Source organism: Mobula hypostoma, chromosome 9 (genome assembly GCF_963921235.1).
Source record: "Mobula hypostoma chromosome 9, sMobHyp1.1, whole genome shotgun sequence".
NCBI lineage: Eukaryota > Metazoa > Chordata > Chondrichthyes > Myliobatiformes > Myliobatidae > Mobula > Mobula hypostoma.
In genome coordinates this window covers 932,941-954,676 of record NC_086105.1, presented here as the reverse complement: position 1 = coordinate 954,676, position 21,736 = coordinate 932,941, and the positions used below count along the sequence as shown (strand labels likewise).

The following is a 21,736-nucleotide window of genomic DNA, read 5'->3' as shown; positions in this document are numbered from 1 at the left end:
TAAATAGTAATAGAACCATAAATAGTTAAATAGTAATATGTAAATTATGCCAGGAAATAAGTCCAGGACCAGCCTATTGGCTCAGGGTGTCTGACCCTCCAAGGGAGGAGTTGTAAAGTTTGATAGCCACAGGCAGGAATGACTTCCTATGACGCTCTGTGTTGCATCTCGGTGGAATGAGTCTCTGGCCAAATGTACTCCTGTGCCCACCCAGTACATTATGTAGTGGATGGGAGACATTGCCCAAGATGGCATGCAAATTGGACAGCATCCTCTTTTCAGACACCATCGTCAGAGAGTCCAGTTCCATCCCCACAACATCACTGGCCTTACGAATGAGTTTGTTGATTCTGTTGGTGTCTGCTACCCTCAGCCTGCTGCCCCAGCACACAACAGCAAACATGATCGCACTGGCCACCACAGACTCGTAGAACATCCTCAGCATTGTCCGACAGATGTTAAAGGACCTCAGTCTCCTCAGGAAATAGAGACGGCTCTGACCCTTCTTGTAGACAGCCTCAGTGTTCTTTGACCAGTGCAGTTTATTGTCAATTCGTATCCCCAGGTATTTGTAATCCTCCACTTTGGGCACAGAGCTCGGAAAAAGCGACACAACAGACTTTTAACATCATAAACCAGTGAGTTGTTTGTTATTTCTCACATTTTGCTGTGTAACGGAGACACGTCTTTCTCCCTTATTAGGGAGAGAGAGAACCTGTGGTATGTCGAATACTGGGTAACTGCAAGTCTGTGTCTTTGCTGTTGCTTTGCTCGCGCTTGAGTGCTCAGTGGCCGGTGCCGATGTTTTTTTTTGCCGGTGGGGCAACAGGAGATTGTTGCTTGCTGCTACCTACGTGCGAGAGGGAGGGGAGCTGGGAGGGGACTTTCCGATTCTAACATTTAACTGTCATTCATTCTTTGGGGTACTCCTCTGTATTCGTGGTGTTTGTGAAGAAAAAGCGTTTCAGGATGGATATTGTATACATTTCTCAGACATTAAATGTACCTTTGAAACCTTGAAACTTTTGAAGTGGAATTTAAATGGGTGGTCACTGGAAGATCCCAAGGGGATCTCACCACTAAACACATCTTTCCCTCCCCCCCACTTTCTGCTTGCCGCAGGGATCGCTCCCTACGCGACTCCCTTGTCCATTTGCCCCTCCCTACTGATCTCCCTCCTGGCCCTTGTCCTTGCAAGTGGAACAAGTGCCACACTTGCCCCTACTCCTCCTCCCTCACCACCATTCAGGGCCCCAAACAGTCCTTCCAGGTGAGGTGACACTTCACCTGTGAGTCTGTTGGGGTCTTATACTGAGTTTAGTGCGCACGGTATGGCCTCCTGTATATCGTGAGACCTGACGTAGATTTGCTGAGAACCTACACTCCATCCACCACAACAAGCAGAATCTCCCAGTGGTCACTCATTGTAATTCCACTTCCCATTCCCATTCCAACATGTCCATCCACGGCCTCCTCCACTGTCGGGTTAAGGCCACACTTAAGTTGGAGGAACAGGTGGCCTCCAACCTGATCGCATGAAGACTGGTTACTCAAACTTACAGTACTGGCCCCCACTCTCCTTCACCATTTCCCATCCCCTTTTCCCTCTCTCACCTTATCTCCTTACCCGGCTATCCACTCCCTATGGTGTTCCTCCTCCCTTTTCTTTCTTCCAGGGCCCTCTGTCTCTTCCACCAATCAACTTCCAAGTTCTTTACTTCACCTCTCCCCCTCCAGGTTTCACCGATCACCTTGTGTTTCTCTCTCCCCTCCCCCACCTTTTCAATCTACTCCTCAGCTTTTCAGTCCTGCCGAAGGGTTTCGGCCCGAAACGCCGACTGTACCTTTATCCATCGATGCTGCCTGGCCTGCTGAGTTCCTCCAGCATTTTGTGTGTGTTGCTCGGATTTCCAGCATTTGTCAATGAACTGACTATGGACTTCAGAAAGGGTAAAACGGGGGACATGGCAGTCCTCATAGAGAGATCAGCAGAGGAAAGGGTGAGCAATTTCAGATTTCTGTGTGTCAATATCTCTGATGATCTATCCTGGTCCAACACGCTGATGCAGTTACAAAGAAGGCATGATAATGGCTATGTTTCATTAAGAGTTTGAGGAGATTTGGTACGTCACCAAAGACACTTGGAAATTTCTACAGATAGAACCATAGAAACCATAGAACCATAGAAACTACAGCACAGAAACAGGCCTTTTGGCCCTTCTTGGCTGTGCCGAACCATTTTCTGCCTAGTCCCACTGACCTGCACATGGACCATATCCCTCCATACACCTCCCATCCATGTATCTGTCCAATTTATTCTTAAATGTTAAAAAAGAACCCGCATTTACCACCTCGTCTGGCAGCTCATTCCATACTCCTACCACTCTCTGTGTGAAGAAGCCCCCACTAATGTTCCCTTTAAACTTTTCCCCCCTCACCCTTAACCCATGTCCTTTGGTTTTTTTCTCCCCTTGCCTCAGTGGAAAAAGTCTGCTTGCATTCACTCTATCTATACCCATCGTAATTTTATATACCTCCATCAAATCTCCCCTCATTCTTCTACGCTCCAGGGAATAAAGTCCTAACCTATTCAACCTTTCTCTGTAACTGAGTTTCTCAAGTCCTGGCAACATCCTTGTAAACCTTCTCTGCACTCTTTCAACCTTATTTATATCCTTCCTGTAATTTGGTGACCAAAACTGAACACAATACTCCAGATTGGCCTCACCAATGCCTTATACAACCTCATCATAACATTCCAGCTCTTATACTCAATACTTCGATTAATAAAGGCCAATGTACCAAAAGCTCTCTTTACGACCCTATCTACCTGTGACGACACTTGTAGGGAATTTTGTATCTGTATTCCCAGATCCCTCTGTTCCACTGCACTCCTCAGTGCCTTACCATTAACCCTGTATGTTCTACCTTGGTTTATCCTTCCAACGTGCAATACCTCACACTTGTCAGTATTAAACTCCATCTGCCATTTTTCAGCCCATTTTTCCAGCTGGTCCAAGTCCCTCTGCAAGCTCTGAAAACCTTCCTCACTGTCTATTACACCTCCAATCTTTGTATCATCAGCAAACTTGCTGATCCAATTTACCACATTATCATCCAGATCATTGATATAGATGACAAATAACAATGGACCCAGCACTGATCCCTGTGGCACACCACTAGTCACAGGCCTCCACTCAGAGAAGCAATTCTCTACTACCACTCTCTGGCTTCTTCCATCGAGCCAATGTCTAATCCAGTTTACCATCTCTCCATGTATACCTAGCGACTGAATTTTCCTAACTAACCTCCCATGCGGGACCTTGTCAAAGGCCTTAGTGAAATCCATGTAGACAATATCCACTACCTTCCCTTCATCCACTTTCCTGGTAACCTCCCCGAAAAACTCCAACAGATTGGTCAAACATGACCTACCACACACAAAGCCATGTTGACTCTCCCTAATAAGCCCCTGTCTATCCAAATGCTTGTAGATTCTGTCTCTTAGTACTCCCTCCAATAACTTACCTACTACTGACGTTAAACTCACCGGCCTATAATTTCCCGGATTACTTTGCGATCCTTTTTTAAACAACGGAACAACATGAGCCACTCTCCAATCCTCCGGCACTTCACCCGTAGACAGCGACATTTTAAATATCTCTGCCAGGGCCCCCACAATTTCAACACTAGTCTCCTTCAAGGTCCGAGGGAACACTCTGTCAGGTCCTGGGGATTTATCCACTTTAATTTTCCTCAAGACAGCAAGCACCTCCTCCTTTTCAATCTGTACAGTTTCCATGGTCTCACTACTTGATTCCCTCAATTCCATAGCTTTCATGCCAGCTTCCTTAGTAAATACAGACGCAAAAAACCTATTTAAGATCTCCCCCATTTCCTTTGGTTCCGCACAAAGCCGACCACTCTGATCTTTAAGAGGACCAATTTTATCCCTTACAATCCTTTTGCTCTTAATATACTTGTAAAAGCTCTTTGGATTATCCTTCACTTTGACTGCCAAGGCAACCTCATGTCTTCTTTTAGCCCTCCTGATTTCTTTCTTAAGTATTTTCTTGCACTTCTTATACTCCTCAAGCACCTGATTTACCCCCTGTTTCCTATACATTTCATACAACTCCCTCTTCTTCTTTATCAGAGTTGCAATATCCCTTGAGAACCAAGGTTCCTTATTCCTGTTCAATTTGCCTTTAATCCTGACAGGAACATACAAACTCTGCACTCTCAAAATTTCCCCTTTGAAGGCTTCCCACCTACCAATCACATCTTTGCCAGAGAACAACCTGTCCCAATCCACGCTTTTTAGATCCTTTCTCATTTCTTCAAATTTGGCCTTCTTCCAGTTCAGAACCTCAACCCTAGGACCAGATCTATCCTTGTCCATGATCAAATTGAAACTAATGGTGTTATGATCACTGGAACCAAAGTGCTCCCCTACACAGACTTCTGTCACTTGCCCTAATTCGTTTCCTAACAGGAGATCCAATATTGCATCCCCTCTAGTTGGTCCCTCTATATATTGATTTAGAAAACTTTCCTGAACACATTTTACAAACTCTAAACCATCTAGACACCTAACAGTATGGGAGTCCCAATCAATGTATGGAAAATTAAAATCCCCTACCACCACAACTTTATGTTTCCTGCAGTTGCCTGCTATCTCTCTGCAGATTTGCTCTTTGAAGTCTTGTTGACTATTGGGTGGTCTGTAATACAATCCCACTAATGTGGCCATACCTTTCCTGTTTCTCAGCTCCACCCATAAGGACACAGTAGACAAGCCCTCTAATCTGTCCTGCCTGAGCACTGCTGTAATATTTTCCCTAACAAGCAATGCTACTCCCCCACCTTTCATTCCTCTGCCTCGATCACATCTGAAACATCGGAACCCTGGAATATTAAGCTGCCAGTCCTGCCCCTCCTGTAGCCAAGTTTCACTAATTGCTACAACATCATAATACCACATGTCAATCCACGCCCTCAACTCATCCGCCTTCCCCGCAGTACTCCTAGCATTGAAATATATACACCTCAGAAGATTTTTACCACCACTCACAACCTTTCTATCAGCGGATTTGCTTAAACCTTCAACATCATTTATTTTCACCCTAGCCACACTGTCAGCTCTGGCACTCTGGTTCCCATCCCCCTGAAAATCTAGTTTAAAGCCTCCCCAATAGCACTAACAAACCTCCCTGAAAGGATATTGGTCCCCCTGTGGTTCAAGTGTAACCCGTCTCTTTTGTACAGGTCCCACCTGCCCCAGAAGAGGTCCCAATGATCCTGAAATCTGAAACCCTGCCCCCTACACCAGTTCCTCAACCACTTGTTCCTCCTCCAGAGCATCCTATTCCTACCCTCACTGGCACCTAGCACAGGTAGCAATCCTGAGATTACCACCCTTGAGGTCCTGCTTTTCAACTTCCTACCAAGCTCTCTATACTCACTGTCCAGGACCTCCTCACTCTTCCTTGCTATGTCATTGGTACCGATGTGCACCACGACATCAGGCTGGTCACCCTCCCACTTCAGAATGTCATGCAATCGATCAGAGACATCCTTGACCCTGGCAACTGGGAGGCAACAAACCATTCTGGATTCTCTGTCACGACCACAGAACCTTCTATCTGATGTAGAAAGAGTTGCATCTAACTGTGCCTTATAGAACCTCAGCATTACATCCTTGCTCTTGTACTCCAGATCTCTTGAAATGAATGCTTATATTTGCCTTCTCACCAGCAACTCAGCCTGCAAGTTAACCTTCAGGGTGTTCTGCACAAGGACTCCCAAGTCCTTCTGCATCTCAGATTCGTGGATTTTCTCCCCATTTAAAAAAGTCTGCACATTTATTTCTACTACCAAAATGCATGACCACGTATTTTCCAACATTGTATTTCATTTGCCTCTTTCTTGCCCATTCTGCTAATCTGTCTAAGTCCTTCTGCAGCCTACCTGTTTCCTTAACACTACCTGCCCCTCCACCAATAAATCCTGCAGCATTGCTTATAACTGAACACTAATCAATTAGGCACCGTAAGACCATAATGCCCTAATATATAGGAGCAAAATTAGGCTAGTAAGCCCATCGAGCCTACTCTGCCATTCCATCTTGGCTGATCCCGGATCCCACTCAACCTCATACACCTGCCTTCTCACCACATCCTTCAATGCCCTGACCAATCAATAAACGATCAACTTCTGCCTTAAATATATGCACGAACTTGGCCTCCACTGGCCTGTGGCTGAGCATTCCACAGATTCACTACTCTCTGGCTAAAAAATTCCTCCCTACCTCTGTTCTAAAAGGTTGCCCGTCAATTTTGAAACTGTGCCCACCATAGGAAACATCGTCTCCACATCCACCTTATCAAGACCTTTCAACGTTTGGTAAGTTTCAATGAGACGCCCCCGCATTCTTCAAAATTCCAGTGAGTACAGGCCCAAGGCTGCCATTTGCTCCTCATACATTAGCCCCTTCATTTCCGGAATCATTCTCGTGAACTCCCTCAGGACTCTCTCCAATGACAGCACATCTTTTCTGAGATATGGGGACCAAAACTGTTGACAATACTCCAAGTGCAGCCTGACTAGTGTCTGATAAAGGCTCAGCATTATCTCCTTGCTTTTATATTCTGTTCCCCTTGTAATAAATGCCAACATTGCATTTGCCTTCTTTACCACAGTCTCAACCTTTAAATTAACTTTCTGGGAGTCTTGCACTTTGTCTCATTTAGGTAATAGTCTGCACTATTGTTTCTTTTACCAAAATGCATTATCATACATTTCCCAACACCGTATCCATCTGCCACTTCTTTGCCCATTCTTCCAATTTGTCTAAGTCCTGCTTCCTCAACACTACCTACCCCTCCACCTATCTTTGTATCATCTGCAAACTTTGCCACAAACCCATCAATTCCATTAGCTAAATTACTGACAAACAATGTGAAAAGTAGCGGTCCCATTACTGACCTCTGAGGAACACCACTAGTCACTGGCAGCCAGCCAGAAAAGGCCCCTTTTATTCCCACTCGCTGCCTCCTGCCTGTCAGCCGTTCCTCTATCCATGCCAGTCTCTTTCCTGTAACACCACAGGATTTTATCTTGTTAAGCAGCCTCATGTGTGGCTCCTTATCAAATGCCTTCTGAAAATCCAAATAACATTTACTGCCTCTCCTTTGTCTCTGTTTCTAACTTTCTCAAAGTACGCCATCAGATTTGTCAGGCAAGATTTCCCTTGACAGAAACCGTGCTGACTTTGACTTATTTTATCATTAGTCTCCAAGTACCTCGAAACCTCAGTAACAGACTCCAACACTTCCCACATCACTAAGATTAGGCTAACTAGCCTATAATATCCTTTCTTTTGCCTTCCTCTCCTCTTAAAGAGTGAATTGACATTTGCAATTTTCCAGTCCTCCGGGACCGTGCCAGGGTCAAGTGATTGTTGAAAGATCATGACCAATGCATCCGTTATCTCTCCAGCAACCTCTCTCAGGACTCAGGACTCTGTAGTCCATCTGGCTCACCTTTTCCCTCTCTCCATCGTCCCTCCCTCACCTGGTCACTGTCCTTATCGTCTCTCCCTCACCTGCTACATCTGCCCATCATCACAGCCTCACCTGGCTCACCCGTCTTCCGCCAGCCTCTGAATCTGCCTGCCTGTGGCTCCCTTTACTGGCTTTCTTCCCTGCACACTCTCAGTCCAAAACTGTCAATAATCTCCCTGCCCCCCTGGATGCTACCTGAGTGGATGAGTTTCCATAACAATATGGTCTTTCCTCGACTGCAATCATTAATGCTTTATCAAATTGAGACATTAGTAAAATGTACCAGAGGATCCAAAAAATAATCTCAACATGAACAATTGCTGAAATTGGATATCAGAGGTAGACTCTGATTTATACTTTCTGAAATATAATCTGCAGAGTTTTGGAAGCAGTGGTACAGGCTGATCTGTGTGTAAATCTTGGTAATGAGTAGTGATGGATGTGAATTCCTCTCTCACCATCTGCTGTGCTGAGGGAAATGCTTGTCTGCACAAGTGTCTTTGATAGGCGTTCAAGGATTGTGGCTCCATAGCTGGAGTGCCTGACATTACAGGAAGCCTGCCGTGTCATCGAAATAATCTTTTGCAATCCTCAGTAATTAAATAACAGGTGCTCCCAGAAGGCCTTTTGCTCTACACTATCTAATCCTAGAGATGTTTGGCAAGGAAACGTCAAACAATCCAGCTGTCACAGAGCCAACATCTGGATTACAGCAGCAGCCTGGGGCAACTGTTCCCATGAACATATCACGGCTGCTAAATCCTATCTTCTGAAAGAGGGTTTACACTCCACAGAAGAACTATAAAATACCAACTCCAGGATATAAAATTGCCACGATGCAAATGCCTTTTCAATTTGTGAAAGCGCCTTATTCTTCTGATAATTCACAGATTTAAAAGCAAAGGATTTCACACAAAGACACATTCACACAGACGCTCAAACAGACAGACCCTCACACACCCTAACACACTCACACATCCAGACACACACACACATCCATCCACACACACATCCATCCAGACACACACACACACACGCACCCATCCAGACATCCAGACACACACACACACATCCATCCATCCAGACACACACATACACACACACACACATCCATCCACACACACATCCATCCAGACACACACACACACACACACACCCACCCATCCAGACATCCACACACACATCCATCCATCCAGACACACACACACACACACATCCATCCAGACACACACACACACACACACCCATCCATCCAGACATCCAGACACACACACACATCCATCCATCCAGACACACACACACACACACACACACACACACACCCATCCAGACATCCAGACACACACACACACATCCATCCAGACACAAACATACACACAAAGATATACTCACACATCCAGACACACACACACACATACATCCATCCAGACACACACACACACACACACACACACACATCCATCCAGACACACACACATACACACACACACATCCATCCAGACACACACACATACACACACACACACATCCATCCAGACACACACACATCCATCCAGACACACACACATGCACACACACATCCATCCAGAAACAAACATACACACAAAGATATACTCACACATCCAGACACACATACTCTGCAAGTTATGATAACCTTCCTCACTGTCCACTATACTGCCAATTTTGCTGTCATCCACAAATTTGTTGATCCAGTTAAGCACATTATTATCCAAATCATTGATATTGCTCCCTGCGGCACTCCACTAGTCTCAGGCCTCCAGTCACAGGGACAAGCATCGACTGCTACTCTCTGGCTTCTCCCACCCAGACATCTCACCCTGCAAAATCTCATTTCAGGGAGGTAGCACCGTCAATTTGCGGGAGACTTCCGGGAGAGGTGGGATGTCTGCAATAGAGTAGCTCCTTAGCAGCCAGCCAGCTAGTTTAAATAACGTTAGCTATGCTAATGAACAAATGACACCTGTTAAACTCACCTCAACATGTCTGTTACAGTCTTAACCCACCATGGGCAATAGAAAAGTCACTGTTGCAAACAGTGCAGCGAGCAACACTGTCATTATTTTTCACCCCTATTAGGCAGGGGTACACTTTGGTGTAGTTTGGGGTGACGTACATTTCATATTTTCTTTTTTTGAAAACTCTCACTCTTGCTCTTGCTCATCTCTCTCTCTTGCGCACACTCTCTCGCTCCTGGTCGCTCTCACTTGCGCTCGCTCTCTCGCACTTCCTCTCGCTCTCTCTCGCGTGCGCACTTGCTTTCTCGCTCTTGCTCTCGCTCCTGGTCGCTCTCTCGCGCTCGCTTTCCTGCTCTCGCGCGCTCTCTCTCTCGTGGTCGCTCACTCGCGCTCGCTTTCTTGCTCTTGTGCTCGCTCTCTTGCTCTTTCTTGCGCGTTCTCTCATGCTCGCTCTCAAAAAGTTCAGTTTCCGGGACATTGTATATAATTTGCGGGCATCAAGGAGCCACTATTAATATGCGGGAGACTCCCAGAACTTCCGGGAGAGGTGGGATGTCTACCTACAAAGCCAATGTCTAATCCAGTTTACTATTTCATCTTGAATGTCGAACAACTGAACCTTCTTGAGCAACCTCCCATAGAATAGCTTATCAAATGTCTTGCTAACATCCATGTAGACAACATGTACTCCCTTGCCTTCATCCACATTCCTGGTAACCTACTCAATAAGCATTAGGGTTGCACTTGGAACTTGTCTCTACTATCTGAAGGGTCTGATCATGGCTGGATTTAGTGGGGCCGGGGCCCCTGGGCTGGAGGCCCTGATGGGCCCCTGCCGACATCGTAAAATGTTGCTGTACCAAGCAATAAAAGGTAAGAACAAGAGCAAAGGTCGTACTGGTCTAAATATCAAAGCTGTGGACCGATTCATTGGTTTAGTATAATACATAGGCTATAAACTTACGGGCCTTAAGGGGGAGGACAGGAAGTAATGCAGATTCTTAGTTTGAAGGACAGCATCTAAAGCACTCAAAAATTGACCTAGGCTTAGCTGGCTTAGTAAAGTTATGAGGGAGACGAAGTATGATGTACCCAATCTTAAATCTTTATTTAGCTATTGCTGCACATACCATAGGCTTTATTTCTCAAACATTGCCAAAGCATTTTTATCTCGGTATTTTTCTCAACCGTGTGTTCTGAGAAAGTAAAATGGAAATGAGAAACAAAAAGGCCAAGAGAGATGGCACTCTGGCAAACTAGGAAACTTGACAATACTCCAACAATCTTTTTGAAAAATGAGATCTGGTACATACTAACCTATTGCTGTGCTGTGTGGCTTGCAGAGTAAAGACCACTTATTACTTACTATTAGCCTATTGCCACAAAAACAGAAACAGCACTGACACACTAGCCTAGATATTTACAAAGTCAGATGCTTGTTTTTCAAAATTAAAGCTTGGTTCTTCTGGATTTCTTTGCAGCAAAGTCCTTGTTCAGATCACTAAGATCCAGTTTCCGAACAAAATCACTTTCAAGTGACATCAGAGTAAGATGACTCAGCCTGTCCTGTCCCATTGTGGATCTGAGCCTATGTAGTTGCCGTTATCAGGCCTGCCAAATATGTCAATGGAGCCTTGGATAGCCAGTCCCCTCTCGACCAAAAACTTCACAACCACCAACACTCTTCTCAATACATCAGTCCAGTAGACACACTCTGACTCAAATTGTTTTTGCAGCTCTGTATCTATTCTTCCGCTGTCAGACGCTAGTGTAACGTAGGTCAGTATCGATTTCCTGCAAACACGAGGAAATCTGCAGATGCTGGAATTTCAAGCAACACACATAAAAGTTGCTGGTGAACGCAGCAGGCCAGGCAGCATCTCTAGGAAGAGGTACAGTCGATGTTTCAGACCGAGACCCTTCGTCAGGACTAACTGAAAGAAGAGCTAGTAAGAGATTTGAAAGTGGGAGGGGGAAGGGGAGGTCGATTTCCTGTGGTGTTCACTATTTTCATGCTCTCCTATGCGCTCAGCGGCTTGTTTCCAGTCGCTAAAGCCAGTTTCGAAGATGGACTGACAGTTACCATCACTGAAGATGCGGACACACACAGCCGGTGGAAGGGGAATATAACAGCCATTGCCTTGATATGTTCTCACCATTTACGAGCTTGCGTTTTAAGTGAAATTTGGAGAAAAAACGTCTCTGCTGTTTGTATACTCGTTCCAAAGCTTTGATATCCACATCCTTATTCTGGCAGGACTCCGGTCCTTTCTTAGCCCAGTATGCTCAGACTGAATTATCTAACGTTTCCTTTCCCCAGCGAGCAGGATCAGTGCTGTAAGGATCCTCAGTAGTGGTAATGTTAACATTAATGGCGGTCCGACTTGGTTGTTCAGATGCCTCTGTGGTCGGGAATCCCAAAGTTATGTTCTCTGCCTCTTTAACGTTAGCTGCTGACTGTGGCATGGACTGTGGTCCTGTGCTAATGCTGGTGCTAGTGCTAGCTGTTAAACAAGTCTCCATTTGTCCACCGGTCTCGGACTGTGACAAGAGCGATGGTACTGCTGCATCATCGAGAACAGGTTTAAACAATTCTGTCAATTTCAATGTCTTTTTTAATACTTCTTTCTCACAGTCCTCTTTTTCTTGTTTATCTTTTCTTTTCTGTGCTCCACTCTCGTATTTTTTTTGTTCGCCATGATTCTAGCTACCTATTTTGGGCCCTTCAGCGGCTCTGGCCCCTGGGCTGCAGCCCAGCCTAGCCCTGCCTAAAGTCTGGCCCTGGCTCTGATTAAGTTCGAGGGTATGCAGACAAGATTCCTCAGGACTTTGCGGGGCCTGGAGGGCTTGTGTTACAGACTAGACAGGCTGGGACATCTTTCCCTGCAATGCAGGAGATGGAGGGGTAACATTCGAGGTTTATAAAGTGCTGAGTGACACAGATAGGGTGACTGGATAGTTTTTTTTTCTGAGGGGAGGGGAGGGGAGTAAAAAACTAAAGGGAGTTGGTTTAAATTGACCTGAAAGGACCTGAGAGGTACACGGTATTTTACCACTGGGTTAACTGACCAAGCAAGTGCTATTACAGTCTGTAAGAATTACACGCGCCAAGATAAACACCCCCAGCAGGTTTAGGGTCCTTCTTTGCAGAGCTCAAAAATGCTGCCAATTCTCCATGTTCCTGGCATTTTACAGACCTTGGACTAAATACAATGCTTTTATTTCAGCCACGGAGACACAAGGCACCAGAGTTGCTGCAGGAACTCAGTGGGCTAAGTTGTATTTGTGGAGGATCGTCGGGATAGTTGTGTATCAGGGAACAACCCTACATCAGGACTACTTTTACATTTATCTTCCTCCTTCCGTCTGTGTGAGATGGCAGCATGATATAAAAGTATAAAGAGAGAATGTCTGTTACTGCACTGGCAGAATCAATGCTTCATTAGCAGAGGCAGAGGTAAACAGGTGTGACCTTGTTTCAGGTGGGGGCCCGATCTGGGCCCTTCATGCCTACAGATCACATTACAGGTAGGGGCCCGATCTGGGCCCTTCATGCCTACAGATCACATTACAGGTAGGGGCCTGAACCTGGCCCTTCATGTCTACAGATCACATTACAGGTAGGGGCCTGAACTGGGCCCTTCATGTCTACAGATCACATTACAGGTAGGGGCCTGAACTGGGCCCTTCGTGTCTACAGATCACGTTACAGGTAGGGGCCCGATCTGGGCTCTTCATGTCTACATATCACATTACAGGTAGGGGCCCGAGCTGGGCCCTTCATGTCTACAGATCACATTACAGGTAGGGGCCCAATCCGGGCCCTTCATGCCTACAGATACATTACAGGTAGGGGCCCGATCTGGGCCCTTCATGTCTCCAGATCACATTACAGGTAGGGGCCCGATCTAGGCCCTTCATGTCTACAGATCACATTACAGAAAGAGGCCCAATATGGGCCCTTCATGTCTACAGATCACATTACAGGTAGGGGCCCGATCTGGGCCCTTCATGTCTACAGATCACATTAAAGGTAGGGGCCCGAGCTGGGCCCTACATGTCTACAGATCACATTACAGGTAGGGGCCCGATCTGGGCCCTTCATGTCTACAGATCACATTAAAGGTAGGGGCCCGATCTAGGCCCTTCATGTCTACAGATCACATTACAGAAAGAGGCCCGATATGGGCCCTTCATGTCTACAGATCACATTACAGGTAGGGGCCCGATCTGGGCCCTTCATGTCTACAGATCACATTAAAGGTAGGGGCCCGAGCTGGGCCCTACATGTCTACAGATCACATTACAGGTAGGGGCCCGATCTGGGCCCTTCATGTCTACAGATCACATTAAAGGTAGGGGCCCGAGCTGGGCCCTACATGTCTACAGATCACATTACAGGTAGGGGCCCGATCTGGGCCCTTCATGTCTACAGATCACATTACAGGTAGGGGCCCGAGCTGGGCCCTTCATGTCTACAGATCACATTACAGGTAGGGGTCCGATCTAGGCCCTTCATGTCTACAGATCACATTACAGGTAGGGGCCCGACCTGGGCCCTTCATGTCTACAGATCACATTACAGGTAGGTGCCCGATCTGAGCCCTTCATGTCTCCAGATCACATTACAGGTAGGGGCCTGATCTGGGCCCTTCATATCTACAGATCACATTACAGGTAGGGCCCCGATCTGGGCCCTTCATGTCTCCAGATCACATTACAGGTAGGGGCCCGATCTGGGCCCTTCATGTTTCCAGATCACATTACATATAGGGGCCCGATCTAGGCCCTTCATGTCTGCAGATGTCTACAGATCACATTACGGATAGAGGCCTGAGCTGGGCCCTTCATGTCTACAGATCACATTACAGGTAGGGGGCTGAGCTGGGCCCTTCATGTCTACAGATCACATTACAGGTAGGGGCCTGAACCTGGCCCTTCATGTCTACAGATCACATTACAGGTAGGGGCCTGAACTGGGCCCTTCATGTCTACAGATCACGTTACAGGTAGGGGCCTGAACTGGGCCCTTCGTGTCTCCAGATCACATTACAGGTAGAGGCCTGAGCTGGGCCATTCATGTCTACAGATCACATTACAGGTAGGAGCCTGAGCTGGGCCCTTCGTGTCTACAGATCACATTACAGGTAGGAGCCTGAGCTGGGCCCTTCATGTCTACAGATCACATTACAGGTAGGGGCCTGAGCTGGGTCCTTGAGGTCTACAGATCACATTACATGTAGGAGCCTGAGCTGGGCCCTTCATGTCTACAGATCACGTTACAGGTAGGGGCCCGATCTGGGCCCTTCATGTCTACATATCACATTACAGGTAGGGGCCCGATCTGGGCCCTTCATGTCTACAGATCACATTACAGGTAGGGGCCCGAGCTGGGCCCTACATGTCTACAGATCACATTACAGGTAGGGGCCCGAGCTGGGCCCTTCATGTCTACAGATCACATTACAGGTAGGGGCCCGATCCGGGCCCTTCATGTCTACAGATCACATTACAGGTAGGGGCCCGATCCGGGCCTTTCATGTCTACAGATCACATTACAGGTAGGGGCCCGATCTGGGCCCTTCATGTCTACAGATCACATTATAGGGAGGTGCCTGAACTGGGCCCTTCATGTCTACAGATCACATTACAGGTAGGAGCCTGAGCTGGGCCCTTCATGTCTACAGATCACATTACAGGTAGGGGCCCGATATGGGCCCTTCATGTCTACAGATCACATTACAGGTAGGGGCCCGATCCGGGCCCTTCATGTCTACAGATCACATTACAGGTAGGGGCCCGATCTGGGCGCTTCATGTCTACAGATCACATTACAGGTAGGGGCCCGATCTGGGCCCTTCATGTCTACAGATCACATTACAGGTAGGGGGCCGAGCTGGGCCCTACATGTCTACAGATCACATTACAGGTAGGGGCCCAATCCAGGCCCTTCATGTCTACAGATCACATTACAGGTATGGACCCGATCCGGGCCCTTCATGTCTACAGATCACATTACAGGTAGGGGCCCGATCTGGGCCCTTCATGTCTACAGATCACATTACAGGTAGGGGCGAGCTGGGCCCTTCATGTCTACAGACCACATTACAGGTAAAGCCCTGGTCAGACCCCATTTGGAGTACTGTGCTCAGTTCTGGTCGCCTCACTACAGGAAGGATGTGGAAGCCATAGAAAGGGTGCAGAGGAGATTTACAAGGATGTTGTCTGGATTGGGGAGCATGTGTTATGAAAACAGGTTGAGTGAACTCAACCTTTTCTCCTCGGAGCGACCAAGGATGAGAGGTGACCTGATAGAGGTGTATAAGATGATGAGAGGCATTGATCGTGTAGATAGTCAGAGGCTTTTTCCCAGGGCTGAAATGGTTGCACAAGAGGACACAGGTTTAATGTGCTGGGGAGTAGGTACTGAGGAGATGTCAGGGGTAAGTTTTTTACTCAGCGAGTAGTGAGTGCGTGGAATGGGCTGCCGGTGGAGGCGAATACAATAGGGTCTTTTAAGAGACTTTTGGATAGGTACATGGAGCTTAGAAAAATAGAGGGCTATGGGGAAGTCTAATTAATTTCTAAAGTAGGGACATGTTCAGTACAACTAGAGGCTAGTTTAGTTGGCCATTTGGTTACTAATCTAATTGTTTCAGTACAACATTTTGGGCCAAAGGACCTGATCTGTACTATGTTCAATCAGAAAGGAGAGTATTAAATTGAAACAGAGTGAACAGAGTATTGTGTGAGCCAACTGGTCAGTGGCTGTCTGGGAACACCACTGACAAGATGTGACAGCAAATAGCAGCAAAAGAAATACAACAACCAGAAAAATACTCCCCTCAGCAACAAACAACAGAGATAACTTATCCATGGAGGCAAAGGGCTGGTCAACGATCCAGTCCTGAAACATCACAACTTAAACCATCCCTTTCCCTCCACAGATGCTGCTCAACCTGTTGTGTTACTCCAGTGGACTGAGCGTTGCTCCAGACGCCAGCATTTGCAAGCTTGTGTGTTGCCAGAAATTGATCCATGGCTGACAGAAGAAATAAAAGCATTGCACTAAATCCAAGGAAAAGCCACAGGAAATTGCCAGGAATAACAGTCGGCATGAGAACTGGGAGCACTTTCAAATACAGAGCAGCATTGAGGAACTGATAAAAGCGGAAAAAAGGAACATGACAGAAACTGACAAGAAATAAAAATAGGCTACAGGAGCTTCTGCTTGGCGCACCGTCAGATGAGGGAGAATTCATAAGGAGTAAGAAGAGACAACAGAGAAATTCAACAACTACTTTGCAATTATCTTCATGAAAGACACAAGAATCCAGGAATCCAGCTCCAGTGAGGGTGAGCACAGGCCAGCCTGAGTCAAGACCATTTTATGGAAATTCACCCAAATGGAATCCGTTTGAATCATTGCCAGAAACCTGAGATTCAGAATAAAATTCCCTCCAACAGAAATATCTACACCAACTTCAACTAGTTAGAGTTGCAGTTTCATGACACGTATGTCGATGATATGGCTTCACATTACTCACCATCACGACAAATGCTGCTGTCAGGAAATGCAGCCCCTTCCCCAGGGGGTCACCTGTGTGCATTTTCAGAGTAATCTCAGCAAGGTTTCACACAGGAGGATGGTCACCATGGTTATATTACTTGGGGTTCAGGGAGACATCCTACAATGGATGCAGAATCTCTCTGATAAAACAGAAATCAGAATGTGTGGTGAAGAGAATTGCTCTCAGCTGGTCAGGCTGTGACCTGCGGTGACCTTAGGCATGAGTAACGACCCAGTTTGTCATAGTATACTAGTATTACAGCCACATTGTATCCCAGTAGAAAGTTACATTATATCCCATACCACAGTACCATTGTATCTCAGTACCAGTTACATTGTACTGCAGTACCATTGCATCCTAGTACCATTGTATCCCAGTACCATGGTACCATTGTATCCTACTACCATAGTACCATTGTATCCCAGTACCATAGTACCATTGTATCCCAGTACCATAGTACCATTGTATCCAAGTACCATAGTACCATTGTATCCCAGTACCATAGTACCATTGTATCCTAGTACCACAGTTACATTGTATCTCAGTACCACAGTACCATTGTATCCCAGTACCACAGTTACATTGTATCTCAGTACCAGTTACATTGTACCACAGTACCATTGTATCCCAGTTCCATAGTCCCATTGTATCCCAGTACCATAGTACCATTGTAGCCCAGTACCATAGTCCCATTGTATCTCAGTACCACAGTACCACTGTACCCCAGTACCACGAAAATTCACAGTGCCCCAGTACGTCTCTCTCAAGATGACCACTGTCCTCTCTATCTACCACCTCCTGTAACTGTACACACAACCAGTCTTACTAACCTCAGTCTAACCCGGGGTTTGACTGTAACCCCAATCAGAGTTACAAACGATGTTCAGGAACCGATGCCTGTCTAACCCGGGGTTTGACTGTAACCCTGATCAGAGTTACAAACGATGTTCAGAAACCGATGCCTGTCTAACCCGGGGTTTGACTGTAACCCTGATCAGAGTTACAAACGATGTTCAGGAACCGATGCCTGTCTAACCCGGGGTTTGACTGTAACCCTGATCAGAGTTACAAACGATGTTCAGGAACCGATGCCTGTCTAAGTGGGCGCGTGATTGAAACATGAACTGATGCTACAAACAACATTCAAGATCAGACCCCTGTCTAAGCCAGTGTGTTATTATACCTGTGACCGGGGTTACAATCGACCTTCAGGAAAAGACTCCTTACAAGCTGGAGTGTCTGTACCCTGGCCTGAGTTAGTGCAGAGAGTAATGGTACCAAGTCAAAAGACAGGCTCTGTAGCTCAACACAATTTGTAACAGCACAAATCAAAATCAATATCCCCACACATAATCTAGTACCTACTCTAGAGGGTGGTAGAACTATGATCACTTTGGAATTATTCCACAAACATATTCCCTTTAAGAAGAGACAGGCAAAATGGGATCGAGAGAAAGAGAGAGACAGGGAGGCAGAGACAGATAGAGACAAAGGAAGACACAGCGAGAGAGGCAGAGAGAAAGGGCGAGTGAGAGACAAAGAAAAGCAGAGACAGGGACAGGCAGAAAGAGAGGCCAAGAGGGAGGCAGAGAGGCAGAGAGCAATGTAGAAAGCGGCAGACACAGAGAGAGTGCGAGCTCTAAAAGTAAGGATCAGACAAGTAGGAGAGACTTTACATCAGGAAGTTCAGGAAGAGAACAAGGGTGGAGTTCAGAAATAGCGGGGAATAGAAAACACCACTGGGTGTAGTCTAACGATAGCAAAACTAGTGGCAATGCAGAATATTACATAAAACAGGAAACATGACATGGGAAATATGTTAACAATGGGGAACTTTCTACACAGTCTAGTCCAAACTAAGCTAGCAGTAACAGTGTGGAGAATAAACTTAGGCAGCATAGTGAGAAAGTACAGTGCGTGAGGAACCAGTGAGGAAATAGACTATTTTAGATCTAAACATAAGAGATTCTGCAGATACTGGAAATCCAGAGCAACATAACATGCTGGAGGAAGTCAACAAGTCGGGCAGGGGAATGAAGAGTCCAGATGCTGCCTGACCTGCTGAAATCCTCCAGCATTTTGCTTGTGTATTTCTGATCTCGTACTGTGTGAGAAGAATGATCGATATTCGAACTTGTTGATGGAACTTGGACACAGGAAGCACAGGGCATGCCCTCTTCTCATTATTACCATCGGGGAGTGGAAGACCCGCAACTCAATGATTCAGTAACAACTCCTTCACCACCACAATCAGATTTCTGAACCAATCATGAACCCATTAACGACCTCGTTAGTTTTCAGCCTTGCGTTGTACCGCTGCAAGCTAAAACACTTCACGTCACATCCATGATAATAAGACCATAGACCATAAGACAAAGGAGCAGAAGTCGGCCATTCGGCCCATCAAGTCTGCTCTGCCATTTTATTATGAGCTGATCCATTCTCCCATTTAGTCCCACTCCCCCGCCTTCTCACCATAACCTTTGATGCCCTGGCTACTCAGATACCTATCAATCTCTGCCTTAAATACACCCAATGACTTGGCCTCCACTGCTGCCTGTGGCAACAAATTCCATAGATTCACCACCATCTGGCTAAAAAAATTGCTTCGCATTTCTGTTCTGAAAGGGCGCCCTTCAATCCTGAAGTCATGCCCTCTCGTACTAGACTCCCCCATCATGGGAAACAATTTTGCCACATCCACTCTGTCCATGCCTCTCAACATTCGAAATGTTTCTATGAGGTCTCCCCTCATTCTTCTAAACTCCAAGGAATACAGTCCAAGAGCGGACAAACGTTTCTCATATGTTAACCCTCTCATTCCCAGAATCATTCTGGTGAATCTTCTCTGTACCCTCTCCAACGTCAGCACATCCTTTCTTAAATAAGGAGACCAAAACTGCCCACAGTACTCCAAGTGAGGTCTCACCAGCGCCTTATAGAGCCTCAACATCACATTCCTGCTCCTATACTCCATTCCTCTAGAAATGAATGCCAACATTGCATTCACCTTCTTCACTACTGACTCAACCTGGAGGTTAACTTTAAGGGTATCCTGTACGAGGACTCCCAAGTCCCGTTGCATCTCAGAACTTTGAATTCTCTCCCCATTTAAATAATAGTCTGCCCGTTTATTTCTTCTGCCAAAGTACATAACCATACACCTTCCAACATTGTATTTCATTTGCCACTTCTTTGCCCATTCTTCCAATCTATCCAAGTCTCTCTGCAGACTCTCTGTTTCCTCAGCACTACCGGCCCCTCCACCTATCTTCATATCGTCAGCAAACTTAGCCACAAAGCCATCTATTCCAAAATCCAAATCGTTGATGTACAATGCAAAAAGAAGCGGCCCCAACACGGACCCCGCGTTCGATTCTTCACAGTTGACTTGGTCTCATTCCACAGCCACGTAAAAGAGTCTGTCACAGGCTCAACCTCAATCTGAACGACAAGCTGATTTGTTGGGTTGCCACATCAGGCAACAACACGGATGGCCGTGCTGTACTGATTCAGCATGATGCCATGCCCGAAGGCACTCCTTGCCTTGCTGACTGTCACTGTGATCAGAAGCGATCATTGTTTGGCAAACACCAGGTACATTTAATTTTTAAGAACAAGAATTTCAGGATGTATATTGCATACATTTCTCTGATATTAAACAGAACTATTGAACTATTGAGTTTCCTCATGTTTCCTCCAAAATCCCAGAGACAACGATGTGGGAAGAAAGCAGAAACCTGGGGAATGCAACGCGATCAGAGCAAGAACGTGCAGACTCCACATGGCCAGTGCCGGAGGGATGGGTTGAACCGATGAACTGAGGTTGAGGGAGCTACTCTGTCCACTGATCCCCACCCAATACCACCAGCTGTTGCCTTCCTGCCTGCAAAACTCCTCATTGATGGTGATTCCATTTCTGAACCCAACTGATCCAATATTCATGCTTTTGGTGCTGGCCTGGAATAGTGTAAAACGTCTTCTCTTCTGCTGTAAAGGTGCATGGAGCTGAGAAAAATAGAGGGCTGTGGGTAAGCCTAGTAATTTCAGAGTTTGGCACAACTTTGAGGGCTGAAGGGACTGTATTGTGCTGTAGGTTTTCTATGTTTCTATGTATGAAGCAGCTCCTCCCACACCCACTGCAGGCTGCACAACATCCCAACCTGGTATACAAAGAAACAAGAAAGCCTGCAGATGCTAGAAATCAAAGCAACATACACAAAATGCTAGAGGAACTCAGCAGGCCAAACAGAGCATCTATGAAAGAGAGTAAACAGTTGATGTTTTGAGTTAAGACCCTTCATCAGGACTGGAAAAAAAGAGAAGTCTGCGTAAAAAGGTTGGGGAGAGGTAGTGGAGGAGGAAGTACAAGGTGGTAGATGATAGGTGAATCTGGGATGGGGGAGGGGGTGAAATAAAGAGCTGGGAAGTTGATTGGTGAAACAGATAAAGGACTAGAGATAAATGATTTGAAAATCTAGTCAAGAAGAAAAGCTTATGAAAAGTTCAAAAAATTAGGTAACGATAGAGATCTAGAAGATTATAAGGTGAGCAGGAAGGAGCTTAAGAATGAAATTAGCAGAGTCCGAAGGGGCCATGAGAAGGCCTTGGCGGGAAGGATTAA

General features: G+C 46.2%; 1 protein-coding gene across 2 annotated transcripts in view; it reads right to left on the bottom strand.

Moving 5' to 3' along the window:
* Positions 1-21,736, bottom strand: part of LOC134351440 (tetraspanin-9-like) — a 168,808-nt gene that overhangs the window by 127,100 nt on the left and 19,972 nt on the right. The window contains exon 1 of one of the 2 annotated variants that reach the window (XM_063057563.1): positions 17,089-17,112. The exons of the other annotated variant lie outside the window; for it this stretch is intronic. The gene's annotated coding sequence lies outside the window, so the exon portion shown is untranslated. Of the gene's footprint in view, positions 1-17,088; positions 17,113-21,736 lie in introns of those variants that run through there. 2 annotated transcript variants of the gene reach the window in all.